This window comes from Nymphalis io, chromosome 17 (assembly GCF_905147045.1).
Source record: "Nymphalis io chromosome 17, ilAglIoxx1.1, whole genome shotgun sequence".
Classification (NCBI taxonomy): Eukaryota; Metazoa; Arthropoda; class Insecta; order Lepidoptera; family Nymphalidae; genus Nymphalis; species Nymphalis io.
In genome coordinates this window covers 8,008,090-8,025,779 of record NC_065904.1, presented here as the reverse complement: position 1 = coordinate 8,025,779, position 17,690 = coordinate 8,008,090, and the positions used below count along the sequence as shown (strand labels likewise).

The 17,690-nt window shown below is 31.5% G+C and overlaps 1 protein-coding gene across 1 annotated transcript in view; it reads right to left on the bottom strand.

Moving 5' to 3' along the window:
* Positions 1-10,736, bottom strand: part of LOC126774820 (high affinity cAMP-specific and IBMX-insensitive 3',5'-cyclic phosphodiesterase 8) — a 182,685-nt gene extending 171,949 nt beyond the window's left edge. Inside the window, exon 1 of the mRNA XM_050496439.1 lies at positions 10,580-10,736. The gene's annotated coding sequence lies outside the window, so the exon portion shown is untranslated. The remainder of the gene's footprint in view (positions 1-10,579) is intronic.
* Between the last annotated feature and the right edge of the window lie 6,954 nt (positions 10,737-17,690).

Sequence of the window (17,690 nt, the reverse complement as noted above, 5' to 3'; positions counted from 1 at the left end):
GATGATAAACCTTATCACTATTACCTCTCTCTCTCTCTCGTCGTATCTTTTACTAAATCATTTTATACGACGCGTAATTGTAATTTAATTCAGTAGTTTGAAATAAGTAATTAATAGTAATAATTCAGTAATTTTCAAATAAGCAGTTGACAGTGTAAGTCAACCATTTTAGAAGGCATTTATTATTTATCACTTAAATAGAGCAAAGTAATTCAAGTCGTTAGTGAACATAATTTTCTCCTGTATGTTTTAAGAACTTTTATCAGTTCGTTTGCTCAAATCTCTAAGTGTAATTTATGTACGCTGCTAGTTTAGATCTAAGGACATACTTCTATTTGAGCTACTTCTATTTTGGTTAGTCAAATTTTATTTTTTATAGAATAGGAAGGCGGACGAGCATATGGGCCACCTGATAGTAAGTGGTCACCAAACGCCCTTAGACATTGGCATTGTAAGAAATGTCAACCATCGCTTACATAGCCGATGCGCCACCAACCTTGGGATCTAAGATTTTATGTCCCTTGTGCCTGTAATTACACTGGCTCACTCACCCTTCAAACCGGAACACAACAATATCAAGTATTGTTGTTTTGCGGTAGAATATCTGATGAGTGGGTGGTACCTGCCCAGACGAGCTTGCACAAAGCCCTACCACCATACTTCTATTTGAGCTACTTCTATTTGGTTAGTCAAATTGGTCTCTTTGAAGAGAATTGTGAAGGAAAACTTTCAAACGTTCTTATAAATTTTTAAAGATTTTCTACATTAAAGAACCATTTTCCTGCTCTTCCGTATGTATGCTATTAGCTTAGGTAGGATAATACGCAGTGGATGAAATTTGTGGAATAACTGATTTACTGAGCTACTTGCCTAATGAGTACACTTAATTTCCATGTAGCTCGACGTAGTTATAATTAATAAAGATCAACATACATTTTATCCCGGATAAAGAAGCGAATGGTTTCGTTAAAAAATGAAATTTTTTATAAAATAAGCAAAGTTGAACGAAGTCAAACAGATTCGCAATATTAATATTATTTCTATATTTAAAAAAAAAACCACCTTATTCCATCTTCAGCTTTTCATCTTAACATTCAATGAAAAAATAACATACAATTGAATCTAAATAATATTAAGCCAATAATATTAGCCGAGTTGGTCCAGTGGTTTCCACCAGATTCGACCCGGACCTCTGAATTTTCATGTGCTTTCTTTTTGTTTATAATTCATTCCATGCTCGGCGGTAAGGGAAAACATCGCGATAAAATCGCAAAATCTGCATGTCGGGTGAAAATATGCCACATGTGCATCCAACTCGCATTGGAGCAGCGTGGTGGAATACTGCAACTCCTCCTTAAAATGAGATCCCAGCCGTATGTTGTATTATGTGTTTACTTTACTGTTTATTTAAATAATGTTTATTATTATTATATTATGGTATCCAATTTTTACATACTTTAAATGCATGCATATATATATATATACATATACATATATACTAATAGTACATCGATATACATATAAGAATAAAATGGCCTTTGGCCGGCGCTAAATATTAGTGTCAATGTTATGATGAGTCAAATGAACGTTGAGCCCTATTGACAAATATACAGATAAAACATATAATATTATATAATGCAATAATTTGTGTACTCTATACCACTGATTTAGGTACATATTTCATTTTGTTGTGTGGCTTTGTACGCATTATACAAATTATATTTACACTAAAACTGCACAAATCATGACCACGAGAAATGATAGCAAGAATGCAAGCAGCATTTTCCGTTTGAAACGCAATTCCGATTCGCTGGGCAAAAAATGAACCAGCCATCTTGTCACCAGTAGAGGCAATAAGACGAGGTGTTATATTTTTTATGAATATTTTTGTGTTGGTAAACAAGGTCCAAGCGTTTCAACTACAAACAAAACAAAGACGTAAATTGGAATAAGAGACGAATATTTGCTTCAGCTTTTTCCGCGGCAGCTCCCGCCTTTAACATTGTTTAATTTATCGCAGTACTTGAATTATATATATATATATATATATATATATATATATATATATATATATATTTATGTATATACTATTCCTCTTAATTTCTTGTATGCCCTTAATTTTACTTCAAAAGTAACATCGCCGATATTCAAAACGCCAGTTTCGGCGAATCCATAGTGAATATATACATTTTTCAAGATCTCGACCAATGATATCGCGTCTTTCAGCCTTTTGCTGTCCCCTGCGGGACGGAAGCCTCAAAGCCTTTCGTCAATTATTTATTTGTCTTTTATTATATGAATGAAATAGGTTAAATGGATAAAAATGTTTACCTTAAAGTCTGTTAATATGTTAAGCATTGTTAAATACAGTTTTATTTCAGGATTTGACATTTTAACTTCAAAACAATTGCCTGTCAATAACTAACTATATTTTTACATAGTTATATTGAAACATCTGATGGATCAACATGTATTTCAATGACGAAATATATGTATATTCCAAATGTATCAGCCTAATTCTAAAATATCATATAATTTAATATGTTTGCATCTTGAGCCGAGTATATGATGATTGAATTAAACTTCAAATAACTTTTCAAAAGTAATCCGAGCTGAGTAATCATGGACGGATTTCGCTTTTACGTTGTTAGAAATACATAAAACTTGATTATTGAACCTTCTTAAATAAGCATATCAGTAAAATAAATTATATATCATATTTTAATCTATTCGGTGGTTTTTGATTTTATCGCGTTCACTAACAACTGATTTTAAAAATTCTTTCACCCTAAAAAGCTTAGCTTAGCTTAGTTATATATATATGTATATATAATATTACAATAAAATGTTAGGTTTATAGTTTTAGAATTACCATAAACTTTATAGACCGTAAATGTACTGGGTAAAGCCTCCTCTCTACTTAAGTAGAAGGTTTGTTATATTCCCCCACGCTGCTTCACTGCGGGTTAGTGGATTTACGAGTACATAACTACTTCTTCTGACATATGCGGGTTTTCTTCACAACCGGACACGAAATAAACACAAATTGAATGAAAATATAAGTATGTGTTGTTTCCCGGGATTTCCCCAATCTGTAATTACAATGTGCATACTTTACTATCGAGCCGTATAATAACAATATGAACTTATTATAGCTTATAAAGTAGTTAAACTACTTGAAAACAATTCAAGTCAAACTTATTCATTCAATATGTACGCCTTTACAATATCATTCATTGATATTTAAAATATAAACTAACTCCGTCTCGTAAAAGAATACAGGATGTAATAATAATAATAACAATGTCCTCCAGGCCGATTTCGACCACGGCGGCCAATTTCAAGAGAGATTAGTCAACTGCGCAGGAGATATTATGAAGCACAAGTGTGTACGCAAACACGGTACACTCTCTCTTTCCTCACTCTCATGATCCGATGGGACGGCAATCCGACATGACTGTACGACTGGAAAGAGTTCAGGCGCAGGGCCAACGGCTTTACGTGCTTTCCGAGGCACGGGAGTGTACACACTTCCAACTTCCAGACTCCGGGATGTTACTGAGAATTTTCTGACAGAAAAACCCAATAACTTTTCATTGGCCCGACCTGGGAATTAAACCCAGGACCTCCGGGTCTGCGGCCTTACATCAAACCACTTGACTAACGAGGCAGTCAATACAGGATGTATTACACTTATACACCTCTAAACCTATGGACAGTAACTAATAAACCGTTTTTGCGTCAAAATAATTATCACGCATCTCATCAAAAGATCTTGCTCGAATTTATACGAAACTACACCTTTCTGAAAAATAATTATCGAAATCAGTTGACGTTTTAAAAACTATTCGACACTGTCGTGCTGATTTGATTCCCTCATAAAGTCAATTATCAGATCTTCATCAAATGTTATGGTAAGGTGTGGTACCCATTTCTGTAAAAAAGGAATCATTAAAATCAGACAGCGAGATAAAAATTATAATTGAACATACATAAAATAAATATTCCGATGAATTTTGAACCTTCATTTCTTTGACGTCGATGAAAAATAGCTTAAAGAATCTAACCGACCTGTCGTCGGAACTGTTTAAAAAAACCTAATTATCGCGTTGACGTTATATTTTAAGCGCATCTTCGAAACCGCAACACAAACATCGTTAGTTTATTTTCAACTTCCGCTGGCAGGTGGCAACATACATCAGCTATAGGGCTGTCATTCATTTAGATTTCTACGGATTTGGGATACTTACGGCTCCTGTATTGGTCCTAATTTTACATTGTAGAGTACAGAAAGATGTGATTAAAAACTCCTCGTTAAAATCTTTAAGCGTGTATCAATTTAATCACTGTCAACGGAAAAACCAGTGTTTTTCAAACATTTTTAATCGATTTAGATGGCGTCCCTAATCTTCGGTAATGCTGCGTCATATAACTATTTTAAGACGTCGAAGTGTGACCCAAGATAAAACTAAAGTGGGCTGTTATCTCGGTTATCGTACAGATACTTATGATGAGACTGGTTATCTCTAGTATTAGAACTCTAATGCGCGTGCGTGCTTAAGTGTTTAGGCGGAGTACGTACACTTAAAATGTTGGAATTTTTAAATGATACGTTTTTACATGTTATATATTTTTTTATTTATGTAACTAATCAGCATAAAAAGCACGTTAATGTCATATTAAAAGAATGATATTTCATTTTATAGTAGTCTCATTTAAATTATCGCTAAAAACGTAGATAATAAAACCAGTTTATTCCGGTTATGACCAGATTAAAATTACTAGTTGATCTAGTATATTTTATAAGATTTACTTACTTTATAATATTGATTTAATTTTCTAGATAGAAAGATGGCAAAAATATATTTATTTAAGCCACTTAATATATAATTAATTGTGATTACATTTTTAATTTAAAAAAAAAAACAACGCTATTTTTTAATTTAATAAAAATGAAATGAAACGTCGGTTAAGACTTTGTGACATTAAATCGTTAATGCATTCGATCTGTCTGTGTTTATTTAATAGTAGTAAATGTTTAAATAAAAAGCGTCACTAAGTATCAAATTCTTTTTTTATATAGAATAGGTAGGCGGACGAGCATATAGGCCACCTGATGGTAAGTGGTCACCAACGCCGATAGTCATTAGCAATGTAAGAAATGTTAACCATCGTTTACATCGCCAATCCGCCACCAACCTTGGGAACTAATATGTTATGTCCCTGCCTGGAACACAAGAATACCAAGTACTGCTGTTTTGCGGTAAAATATCAGATAAGTGGGTGGTACCTACCCAGACGACCTTACCACGAATATTTATACCATTATTTATATACGAGTACATAAAAAAATTGCTGTTGCTTATTGACTTGTAAAAAACTGAAAAATTTAATATTCAGTAAATCCTTTATTATTATACCTACTATTTAATTCACTATATATATATATATTGGTTTTATTTATTTTAATAACCAATACCACCTGGCATCCTGTGACAGCCACATTTTTTAAATATAATAACTATATTCTAAATATATAAAATGTTTGTGACTTGTGACTCGTATCGACGAAGGTTAGATAGCAAATATAGGATAAAAGTAAAGTGTCCTAAGCGAATATAGCGACACCGTGTTTCAATAAAGAACCCAAAATAAACAAGGGCTAACGTTTAATTAAATTCGTACCCTACTTGCTCCGAAATATCTGTGCCAAAGCATCGTTTGTTCTTCAAAATTAATTGACCTATTTTGATGGATATTTGACGTTTCGTTTCCTCGATCTTCCTGCTTTTAGCTCTTAAAATACCTTTAGAACACTAGAGCTAGAGAAACGTCTATAACTTACTAAATATTTAACAAAAAATATGAAAGGGTTTCAATTTCATAATACTAACGCAATATGTATATATAATAAAAAAATAATTAAGAATATATTAATAATTTAAAGAAAAATGACACTACACATCTTTCTTGTTATATTTATTTACAGTTTAAGCTCCGAAATATCTGTGCCAAAGCATCGTTTGTTCTTCAAAATTAATTGACCTATTTTGATGGATATTTGACGTTTCGTTTCCTCGATCTTCCTGCTTTTAGCTCTTAAAATACCTTTAGAACACTAGAGCTAGAGAAACGTCTATAACTTACTAAATATTTAACAAAAAATATGAAAGGGTTTCAATGTCATAATACTAACGCAATATGTATATATAATAAAAAAATAATTAAGAATATATTAATAATTTAAAGAAAAATGACACTACACATCTTTCTTGTTATATTTATTTACAGTTTAAGCACAATTTTTTTTATTTTAAATTTTCCAGTCGGGCTTGCACATTACCAACAAATACAAAAAAATCAATAAAATTAAAATATATATATATATATATATATATATATATATATATATATATATATATATATATATATATTAATTTTATTGATTTTTTTGTATTATATATATATATATATATATATATATATTAACAATAATATTATTTTCATACGATATTATTTTCAAAGGTATGACGTAATCTGCCAACGGAATATGGGTTGTAATTAGGGCTACCAATCCCTGACCCAGTCTCTATTTCAAGGATGCATCTTTTAAAGCCCACTTTAGAAGTTAATATCCGGTTGTTCAAACCCAACGAGCTATCTCACCCTAAATAAAATAAGTTAACATTTTTAATACTATTGCAGCTTTTTGAACTTCTTAGGCGACGATTCGATAATCGGAGAGGTGGACGAGAAATGAGAGTAATTTTTTATGGATGGGTATTTTATATATATACGTTTAGTCATTTACAACATTTCTTTACGTGAAAGAGAATAAAGATGACGTAGAGAGAAAAAAAGAGAGCTATATATTTAAGAAATCTTATCTAACACTTCTATCACGCGTGCGTTGCTGCTCGCGCAATTGTTGTTTTTTTAAATATATTAATAAAACAACATATTTACATTTATAGTATTATAAATATATTTAAAAAAGTGGAAGTTAATTTCAAGGTCGAATTTGCTACTTTAGAAATATTGTGTCATGTAATATTTGAGTGTAATATTTCATTTCGGCCCCAAAAATTATTTATCTTGTAGGTATTGAGTTGCTCATTGTTTTATTACTTGTGTTTATGGTTTATATTCACAACATTGCAATCAATGAAGAAGTCCTCATCGTAAAGTCCAATGAAAACTTGTATAGTCATCGATACACGTAAAATTTAGACTGATGATGCCTGGAAATGAAAACATGCGCATCAAAATAAATTAAATCAAAATGATAGAAAAAATACGTCGTAGCGTACATGTTTGAGAATTCAAAAGGAAAAGTTTATTTACCATTGAACATTTTGTTAAAAACAAAACGTCTCAAATAAAAAAAAAAAAAAAAAACAAAAAAATAGGGAAGTCTTATTTTACGTTGGCAACCTTAGATGTAACTCACAGGAAGTGTGACCGTCACACGATTGTCAACAAGAACGCACGAAGTAACAATTAGCGTGTGGCGAATGCCTACTTTCTGCCACATACACGAACTGGAACATGTCGTTTGAATTGATATATAATTATATAGATCTAGGCGTATTAAATATAGCCTTAAACTGAGGCTGTTTATTTAAAAATAAATAGTATTTTTTACAAAAAAACAAAACATTTAAATATTATAAGAAATATATCATGATGATGTTCTTCTGACCTGACCTCTGACTGACTTTAGTTACGGTGGAGAGGTATACTCTCGATTCCCTTATTCTTAACACGACCAAGCTTAGGAGCATAAAATGTATTATAAATAAATTAAATTTGATGTAAATAATATAAATATGACATTCATTTTTCGATATCGATTAAAAAAATCATTACGATTAAATGACATACCAAAAAAATGTAAAAATATCGAATACGTCGGCATTTACACGAATAATAAAATCATCTACCAGTACGGGTAAACACTTTTAACATTAACTGGATTATGTTTTATCTCAACCAATTTTACACGAGGCGCAAAAAGAGAAGTATGGAAATGTTGTACGTCATTAATCATTATAATTCGATCGATGTGTTCAACAAGAGTCAATGCACGTTGGTACTTTATAGTGTTATTAATAAACGTGAAATGTGGATAGTACTAATGCTTGATCTTGTTCTTTCTTAATAATTATTCACAACAACATGAAATGTTTTTTTATGTTTTATCTTTCCTTTTTTAAATTTATTTAATGGCTGTGGATATGCAACCTTTCTTAAATGAAGTATAAAAAAAAATTACAAATTATAATTTTTAACTAACATACTAATCAAACGTGGAAGTTAGTTTATAACACTAAATAATTTTATCAATCATAAACATATGTGTTTATGATTAACCGCGAAGAAAATACAGATTAAAAATGTAAAAGTTACATGTCGGAACACACAATGCGTATAAATAAATTTTAAATGAGGTCGTTTATATTCTTAAATATAGAACCATCTTTATTAATGAACAATAATAAACAAAAATGAACAATACCCAGATATTTATAAAGAGTCTGCATCAGACTTGGAGTACGCGTACCTACTCGAACCGAACGCGTGACCCACTGATATTATATTTAGCACAGAAAGTATGTTTTATTTGTTATCAACGAAACGGCTTGAGGTTTGTTGGAGAACTTAAGCAGAACATTATGGACGAAACGAAGTAAAAATATTTATAAATAATTGGGAACTAAATTCGTATATTAAAAGTTTTTGTTCACTTGAATTCTATTTAAAGAAAATTTAACCGTAATAAGTAATTGGAATTTACGCTAAATTCTAAGTTGATGATCGATGAATTTGAAAAGTTATATATTTTCGTGCTCTAATAATTTATTAGTTCTATATGAGTGATTCCAGTTTTTAGATTTTTTATGATTTGATTTGTGCCCAATAAATACATTATTCTGCCAAAGTAATGCGGCAACCTAAAAAGGGGAATAGATAAAAGTCATAGCACTTCTTTTTATTGCAGCCTGACAGCAGCAAGACAATTATTAGAGGTAGAAAGGTAGACAATGATTTTTTTTTCACAACAGCTCTAATAGAAGGTACATGTGTCATAAAATCTTTCGACATCGCAGGTTTCCTCACGATGTTTTCCTTAACGTCCGCGTTCAAAACTGTTTTACATTCCAACTATAATTTCTTGCACAATTTGATGATAATTTATTTTCATTGCCCATAACATAAATAAATCACTGATGGTTCCGTTACGCGTAAAATTATAATGCAAGAAGGTCTCGCGCAAGCACCTTATAGGTGCGTTTAGTTATTACAACTATAATAAGTAAAGAAATATGTGAAGTTTAATCAACATAACTACAGGTAAATGGAAGACATCTTAGTTCGTAAGGTTGAGGGCGATGTTGATGGTTAATATTCCTTACAGCGCCAATATCTATGAGTAGTGGTGAGTTACCATTAGGTAGCTCCGCTTAAAAAAATATATAATATTAATAGATAATCATTTTAATGAATTGACGAAATAAAGCAATATCTTTTTTAATTCATAGGACAAGCCTTTGTCTAAAGTTCCGTAACAGCCTGTGAATGTCCCACTACTGGGCTAAAGGCCTCCTCTCCTCTTTTTGAGGAGAAGGTTTGGAGCTTATTCCAACACGCTGCTCCAATGCGTGTTGGTAGAATTCACATGTGGCAGAACTTCAGTGAAATTAGACACATGCAGGTTTCCTCACGATGTTTTCCTTCACCGTAAAGCACGAGATGAATTATAATCACAAATTAAGCACATGAAAATTCAGTGGTGCTTGCCCGGGTTTGAACCCACGATCATCGGTTAAGATTCACGCTTTCTTACCACAGGGCCATCTCGGCCTAAAGTTCAGTACTTGCTTAAAAAAACTCAGACTTGAGAATACTGGTTAAAATAATGTTTTTTTTTTTTTATAAATAGACCAAGTATCATATCGTTAATTTGTAATAGCAACGAGTTTTGAAAATAAAACTCATTAAGCTTAATTGCTTAATATTAATTTATCAATTTTTAAATAAAAAAAAATTATCGCTAAACGTCATTAAGTTTCTGCTATTGTCTTGTTTTTTTATTTAATTTGTTGTTTTTTTTTCAAATAACCGACATACTTTATTTTACTATCGCAAAGAACTATTATAATTTTAGTAACTAGCATATGGCGTTGTTTTTCTACAAATGCTTGTACTTATTATTATGGAAATACACTAGCGGGTACATTGAAAAAAAATATTTCAAGCTATATTTTTGCTTCAATATCATAATACTACAAACAGTTATCGTACGTTTTTAACATTTGTATGTTTATTTGATAACCACATTGTGACGTGACGTCATCGGCAAGCGAAAATAAGCCTTATGTTTAAGTGTCATTGAAGATTTCGATGATTGTTTTTAAATAAATTAGACTTAACGAATAAAATATTTAAAAAGTTTAATTTGATGAATATTGTTACTCGAGTTTCAGATATTCCAATTAAAAACGCTATAATATGCGTGCACGCAGATTAAATAGTGAATAAAATCGGTTATCAATGCAAAAAATAACAAACGCCTTACCTGTAAATGACCTTGGGCACTCGAAATCACAAAAACACACACAAAAAAGTAAATTTCTAATTTAAAAAAAGTATACACTGACTTTAGTTTAACACCATACGGCCTAGTTAGAAACGAGTTGCCGAGGCACGGGAGCGCGACACGTCCGCTTCCCTCGACAAATGCATCGCGACTGCGGATCCCCGCCGCCCGCCCTAGATTTTCAACCGCCCAAACGAAAAATACAAAATATTTTGTTATTTATTTTTACATCGACGAAATACCTTATATTTTCATTGTAGTTTTAGTTTAATTTCCGGAACTTGTATCCCGGTACTTTTATATGAAACCCTTTTCATTGCCTGTCTACAGTGTTAAAACATGAGTAAAAAATGAACAAGAAAACGCTTGCATAACTCCAAAAACCACCACTCCATACGTGTTTGTGAAAGATTTTCATCCGACACATTCATTCCTCACGATTTTTTACTTTACCGCTAAGAACGAAATTAATTATAAACATAAGTTAAGCACTTGAAAATTCAGTTGCACTTGCCCGGGCTTACACCCACAATCTTCGATGAAGATTCTAACCAATGTACTATTTCATAAATTAAAAGGGAATTAAGAATTTTATTCAAACCGAAATGAAGCCTTAAATTTTATTAAAGGCATCTTAAAATACTAATAAGTACTATTAAGTATTGCGATTGTGTTAAAAACTTGGGAGTTTTCCTTGACAATACTCTTAGCTGGACTCGCCATGTAAATGAAATCAGCAGGAAGGTGTTTGTTGCGCCGAGGTCTTTGCGTCGTCTTCGACATTTTCTTCCAATTCCTACCAAAATTATGCTCGCACGGATCCTTGATTATGCTGACGCAAGCTTTGTTTAGATCGAAGACCAATTAAATAAGCTTGAGAGACTACAAAACACATTTATTCGGTTTATATTTGGATTACGCAAATATGACCACGTCTCACAATCTCGTTCTCGTCTTAATTTTTTAGGTTACCCATTCGACTTTGCCGGAATATGCTATCTAACATCGTGTCTATTCTGTACTGTTTGTTGTTTCACCCTGTTACTCCCCCTTACTTGAAGAAGCAGTTTTTATTTTTAGGGAATCCTGGAGAAGTTCTTCGTTCTGTGAAGAGATGGATTTACAGGGTGCCTGAACATGAGTCATCTTTTTATAATAATTCTTTTACAGTTCAGGCTATTAAGCTCTGGAACGACCTTCCTTTAAATATTCGGGAGGCCAAATCCATAGATATTTTTAAAAAACTTGTAAAAAGTCACTTTTTGTCTCAAATGCCTTATCACCATTATTTTTTTTATTTTTATTATTTTTAATTTTTTTTCTTGTTATGTTTGAGGACTTATCGTTATCGTTTTTATTCGTTCTTATTGTTTATAGTATGTATTTATATTGTATACTTGTAATTTTAAATGTATTGATAATATAATTTATTTATTGATATATATTATGCGTGTTTTATATTTGCATTTATTTATTAGTTTGTTTAATCATAAATTAATGTTATCTTATTTATTGTTGGAGCACCACCTACCTCATATCCTATGAGTTATCACTTACTCCGTTGGTTGCCTGGAAGAGATCACTATGTAGCGATAAGGTCGCCGAAATTGTTTACTACTTTCATTTAGGCTGTATCCTTGTTATGTATTTTTTGTGGTGTACAATAAAGTAATTAAATAAATAAAATAAATAAGTACTAATAATATATATATATATTTTAAAACATAACGTCCATTATTTTACGATTATGCAAAAAAATAAATAAAGGGCGTGAATGAAGTATGAATAGATAGAAGATATAAAAATAATATTGTATTATGATTTGAAATTATTTTCTAACTTAGTTAATTTTAAATTATAGCATGCCGCGATATCCCTATGAGTATTCTCTTCTTAATTAATACTATCTAGGCCTTTATTACCCTTGCGTTATCTGTGGTCCATTGTAAATAAATATACGCCTTAGGCATAAAAACATCAAAGTTTAAGAAAAAAGTCAACTAAACTTTTAAAAGCACTTTGATTCATTTTACAGGATTATATAAAATGTCTAATGAGCACGTCTATCCAGATCATCACCTCTGAAGCTGAACAATCATGTTCTTAACGGAGTTCCTCTCGAAGTTGTTCAGACGTATGTTTACCTTGGGCAAACGCAATGTTTAGATTTGGTCGGAACAACTTCGAATTCAGTGGCAGCCTATTGGAGAGGCCTATGTCCAGCAGTGGACGAGAATGGGATGATAATGATGATAATGTTGAAAGCACCGGTTCGGGATTTAGATTCTACTGAGAATCTTGAAATAATTCACTCATTTAAATTATAATGCCGAAAATAAGAGCCAAGATGTCCCAGTGGTAAGAACGCGTGAATCTTAACCGATGATCGTGGGTTCAAACTCGGGCAAGCACCACTCAATTTTCATATGCTTAATTTGTGGTTATAATTCATCTGGTGAAGGAAAACATCGTGAGGAAACCTGCATGTGTCTAATTTCACTGAAATTCTGCCACATATGTATTTCGCACTGGAGCAGCGTGTTAAAACAATCTCCTCAAAAAGGGAGAGGAGGCCTTTAGCCCAGCAGTGGGACATTCACAGGCTCTTACGGACATTATAATGCTATGTTAATCAAATACAATTACATTTTTATAACTCATACCGCAAAGTCAACAAGTAACTCATTTTTATCGTCGATATAATCTCATATATAATAATATGCCTTATTTATTAATTTTCTTTTCAAATGTTTACTATATTTGCAAAATTTCTTATTCTTACTCTGTCAATGATTTAAAAAAATTATATTATTAATTCTTAATGTCACTGACTGTGAATGAGACAATTAATAAAATTTCTTATAATTATATTTTGAATTACAATGGATTTATAATGCCACAACAGTTACACCATCGCACTTATATGATATTTCGCTTATTTTTAAGTAACTATAAAAAGTCTGTAAATATCCCACTGCTGGGCTGAGATCTCCTCTCATTTTGTGAATAAAGTTTTATGCAGGTTGTATTACGATATTTTCCTTCACAGCCGAGCATGACATGATTTACAAACACACATTAAGTATATGAAATTAACTGATTTTTAAACTATAAACAGATTTTTTATAGAATAGGAAGGCGGATGTGCATATGGGCCACCTGATGGTAAGTGGTCACCAACGCCCATAGACATTGGCATTGTAAGAAATGCTAACCATCGCTTACATCACCAATGCTCCACCAACTTAGGGAACTAAGATGTTATATCCCTTGTGAATGTAATCACACTGGCTCACTTTTAAACCGGAACACAACAATACCAAATACTGCTGTTTTGCGGTAGAATATCTCATGAGCGGGCTGTACCTACCCAGACGAGCTTGCACAAAGCTCTACCACCAGTACAAAGATTGAGATTCACGTGGTCTAGCCACTACGCCATCTCTTGTCAAGAGATAGACAAGAGTACAGTAGAATACAGTAACATTTATCTGTGTATTTATTCTGATGTGAGTAGAGAAATTAACGAAAGGAGAAATTGATCGCGATTTGGTGGACCATTACCTTTTTACGCGTTCTCTACAGTATTCACTTTTCATGCAGTATTTTTAATAACAAAGAAGCGGCTTAATTGAATTTTGATAAAGTTTAATCGTTATGCAATTTCGCCTAGGATGAAATTGGCTTGAAATTAATTTCATTGTTTGTACCTCGATTTACGATATAAACTTTCACCTTACTTTCACGATTGTATACGTTCATACAATACAAACTTCAAACATACAGAAATCCTTTAAAGAAAAACATAGAATCCAATTTTGGAAATCTTTCAACACCTAGATAACGTGATATAAACACTATACTAATAAACGATGAGACGTTTTGTTTGTAATGCCTAACTAAAAAAAATACTAAACATATATATATAACTTATACCAGAAGATGCAGCGCGTTTGCAGTTCTTCTCATTTTTAGTATTTAATATTACTATTTTTTTTATGTTAGAGGAAGCAATCGAACAGGAGTTCCACCTGATGGAAAGTTACTACCACCGCCCATGGACACCCGCAACACCCGAGGGCTTGCAGATGCATTGCCGGCCTTTAAGGAATGAGGACGCTCTTTTCTTAAAGGTTTGTATGTTATATCGGTTCGGAAAAATCGCCTGCGAAAGCACTAATCTAGAGCACCACTCCGTGACAGCTTTAGTGTAAATATTATACAAATTATTCTATATATAAGGCAACGCATCTGCAAGTCCTCCGATGTTGCAAGTGTCAATGGGTGGTGGTAGTCACTGTCCATCAATGGAGCCTCATGTCGGTTTGCCCCCTCTTACATAAGAGATAAAATAAAATACAAAACTTGAAAGAATATTTATAAACTATATTTTACTTTTCTTTTATTATACAGAAATTATATTTTTATTAACAGTTTCATTTAATAAATATCACTTATATACTCGTTGATCGTTACTATTGTTATGGCTTTTTCATTGGATTGACAAGACGCTTTTTATGCCTTATGTTAATGGGATGGACGTTAAGAGGACAGATAACAAAAAATCTTATAATTTATTTCGAGCTGCGACTTATTTAATCGGGAGAAAGCTCTATACTAAATTAAATCTTACTCAACAATCAGTGTAATTATATTGAAGAGTTTAATTTATATTTATATTACTACCAGCGCTTTATACGCGGCTTCGCTCGCGTCATAATTCAGAATTGCTAAAAAACAATTTCCAAAGCGTTTTCTTCAAAAATGAGACCTTAGGGATTACATTTCAAAAATCCTTCCTTATAGCTAACCTGCTTTGTAAAAAAAACTTGCATGCAAATTTTCATTTTGCTAGCCTAAGTATTTTGGGCTGTGCGTTGATATGCCAGCCAGTAAGTTATTCTTTTATATATATAGATTAATTGGACAAAATATATTTAAAATATAATTGCAAGTTATATGTTAATATTTGTGCTATTAAATTAATTTATTAATAAATGTCCAATTACGTAAGAATTATTTTCATTAAAGCTTTAAATATATAGTAATAAAAAAAATTGTAATGTACAAATATTTGAAATATATAAATTAATTAATTTTTCAAAAAAAAAAAGATTAATGTTAAAAACATTAATAAGGAACATGGATGGCGTTTTGATATGCGATAAATAATAAGCTTGGAATTAGTTTTGGTTGATTTCCATGCAAGACATATAGATTAAACTGTAATTTATAGTCAGTACATTTTTCAATAGGGCAAACTGTGCAAGCTACCTCGCGATGTAAAAGTCGCAGCTTCAGTTCAGGTGACGCCTAAGGCTATTATTGTTCCTACTAACATAAGCTATAGGCTTAATTTAAGGGGTAAATACTAATTTCTAGATTCTTTTTTAAATACATATGTACATATGTAAGCTATTATATAGCTGGAAGATATAACTACTGTGTTTCTTGTCGTTTCTTCTCAGTGGAGTGTACATTCCGAAACGTAGCAAGTAAATTGGAGATGTGATCCTTGCATACATTTCATTTTGTTCTTTAAACTTTTAATGTGTAAATATATTAGCTCTTTGGTACATGGTTAGGGGCTAAATGAAAGTTCGAGCGTCAGATGACGTCAGCGTAAGGTTTTGAGCGTTAGAAGACGTCAGCGTAAGATTCTAAATGCGTTAATCTGTGCGTGAGATCGGTACATCAGCTCAGAAGTTTAGACATCAATCACTTACACCATGTTTTAAAAGCTTTTCTACACTCTTATTCTGATTCTTTAATATATGTAATTTTTATAAAACTGTTATCAGACAAGTTACGCTTCTCTGTTACATTAATATTTTAATAAACATCTTAACATAGTAAAATTGGAATAGTTGAATACATATATTATTAACTTTTAAACAATATATATACTTATCGACAAATAACATATTATTTCATTTATTTTTGATAAACCGAATACAGTAGTCTGGATAAATAAATTGCTTCATTTTGATTTATAAATAGAGTGAATATATGAGATGCAATAGCAGTAAGCTTTCTAAGTTCTTCTTCTGAGGATTTAATTAAAATTTTAAATGAACTTCACATAATAATGTTTTGTTTTATATTATTTTTTAATCTTTTATTTAATCCGACTCGTTTAAAATTCTGTCCTTATTTTATTTTTTATATTTACAAGCATTTTAAGCACAGGTTATATTTAAATTATATTCAATATATGCACGGATTTCGTTAAATCACTAAATACATATAAAATTATATTAGGTATTACTACTAGTATCCAAATGATGACCCGTGCTGTCATAATATTACTTTATATTTCATATAGGAAGGCAGACTGGCCACCACAGCCTATAGACACTGACGCTATAAAAAATATAATTCTTATACCGCCAATGTAAACCCACCTTGGAAACTAAGATGTTACGACCCTGCCTTGTAGTTGTTGTTCTGCCTATACACTGGCTCACCTTCTAACCGGAAAACAATATTAATAAATATTGCTGTTTGGCAGGTGTTTGGATGGTTCTTACTCACCAAGTGGTTTGAAGTAGTCTAGTACCATTTCCTGGTTGAATCGCAAACTGTATTTATGGCCACCAGTGATAGAAGTATGTACCACCAAGTTAGAAATTGTTTATAATTAAACAGAAAATATATGAAGTACCTGGCGACCATGGCTCTAATCGTTAATTATTTATAAACGCAATTTAAATCATAAAATATATCTATATATATTTATATATTATGATTCAAATTGCGTTTCTTCAGGAAAGTTACCTTTATAGATAAAATTAAAAAGCAAAACGTTATCTAAATACAAATTTATGTACACACAAGAATTGCTTCTTTAATATTATAAGATAGAAAAAACAATTCATTTTCTATCTTTGTTTTTAATTTTTTTTTATATTACTCAAATTCGATCAATAAATCAAATTAAGTTATATCAAAAAAGTAATCATCTATCCGATACTATATTACGTAAATTCAAGACATTATTTTTATATTGGTTCCTTAATTTATTCGAAATATGAATCGAAAAACAGAACAAAGCGAATAATTTCGTTTTGCGTATATATTGTTACATGAA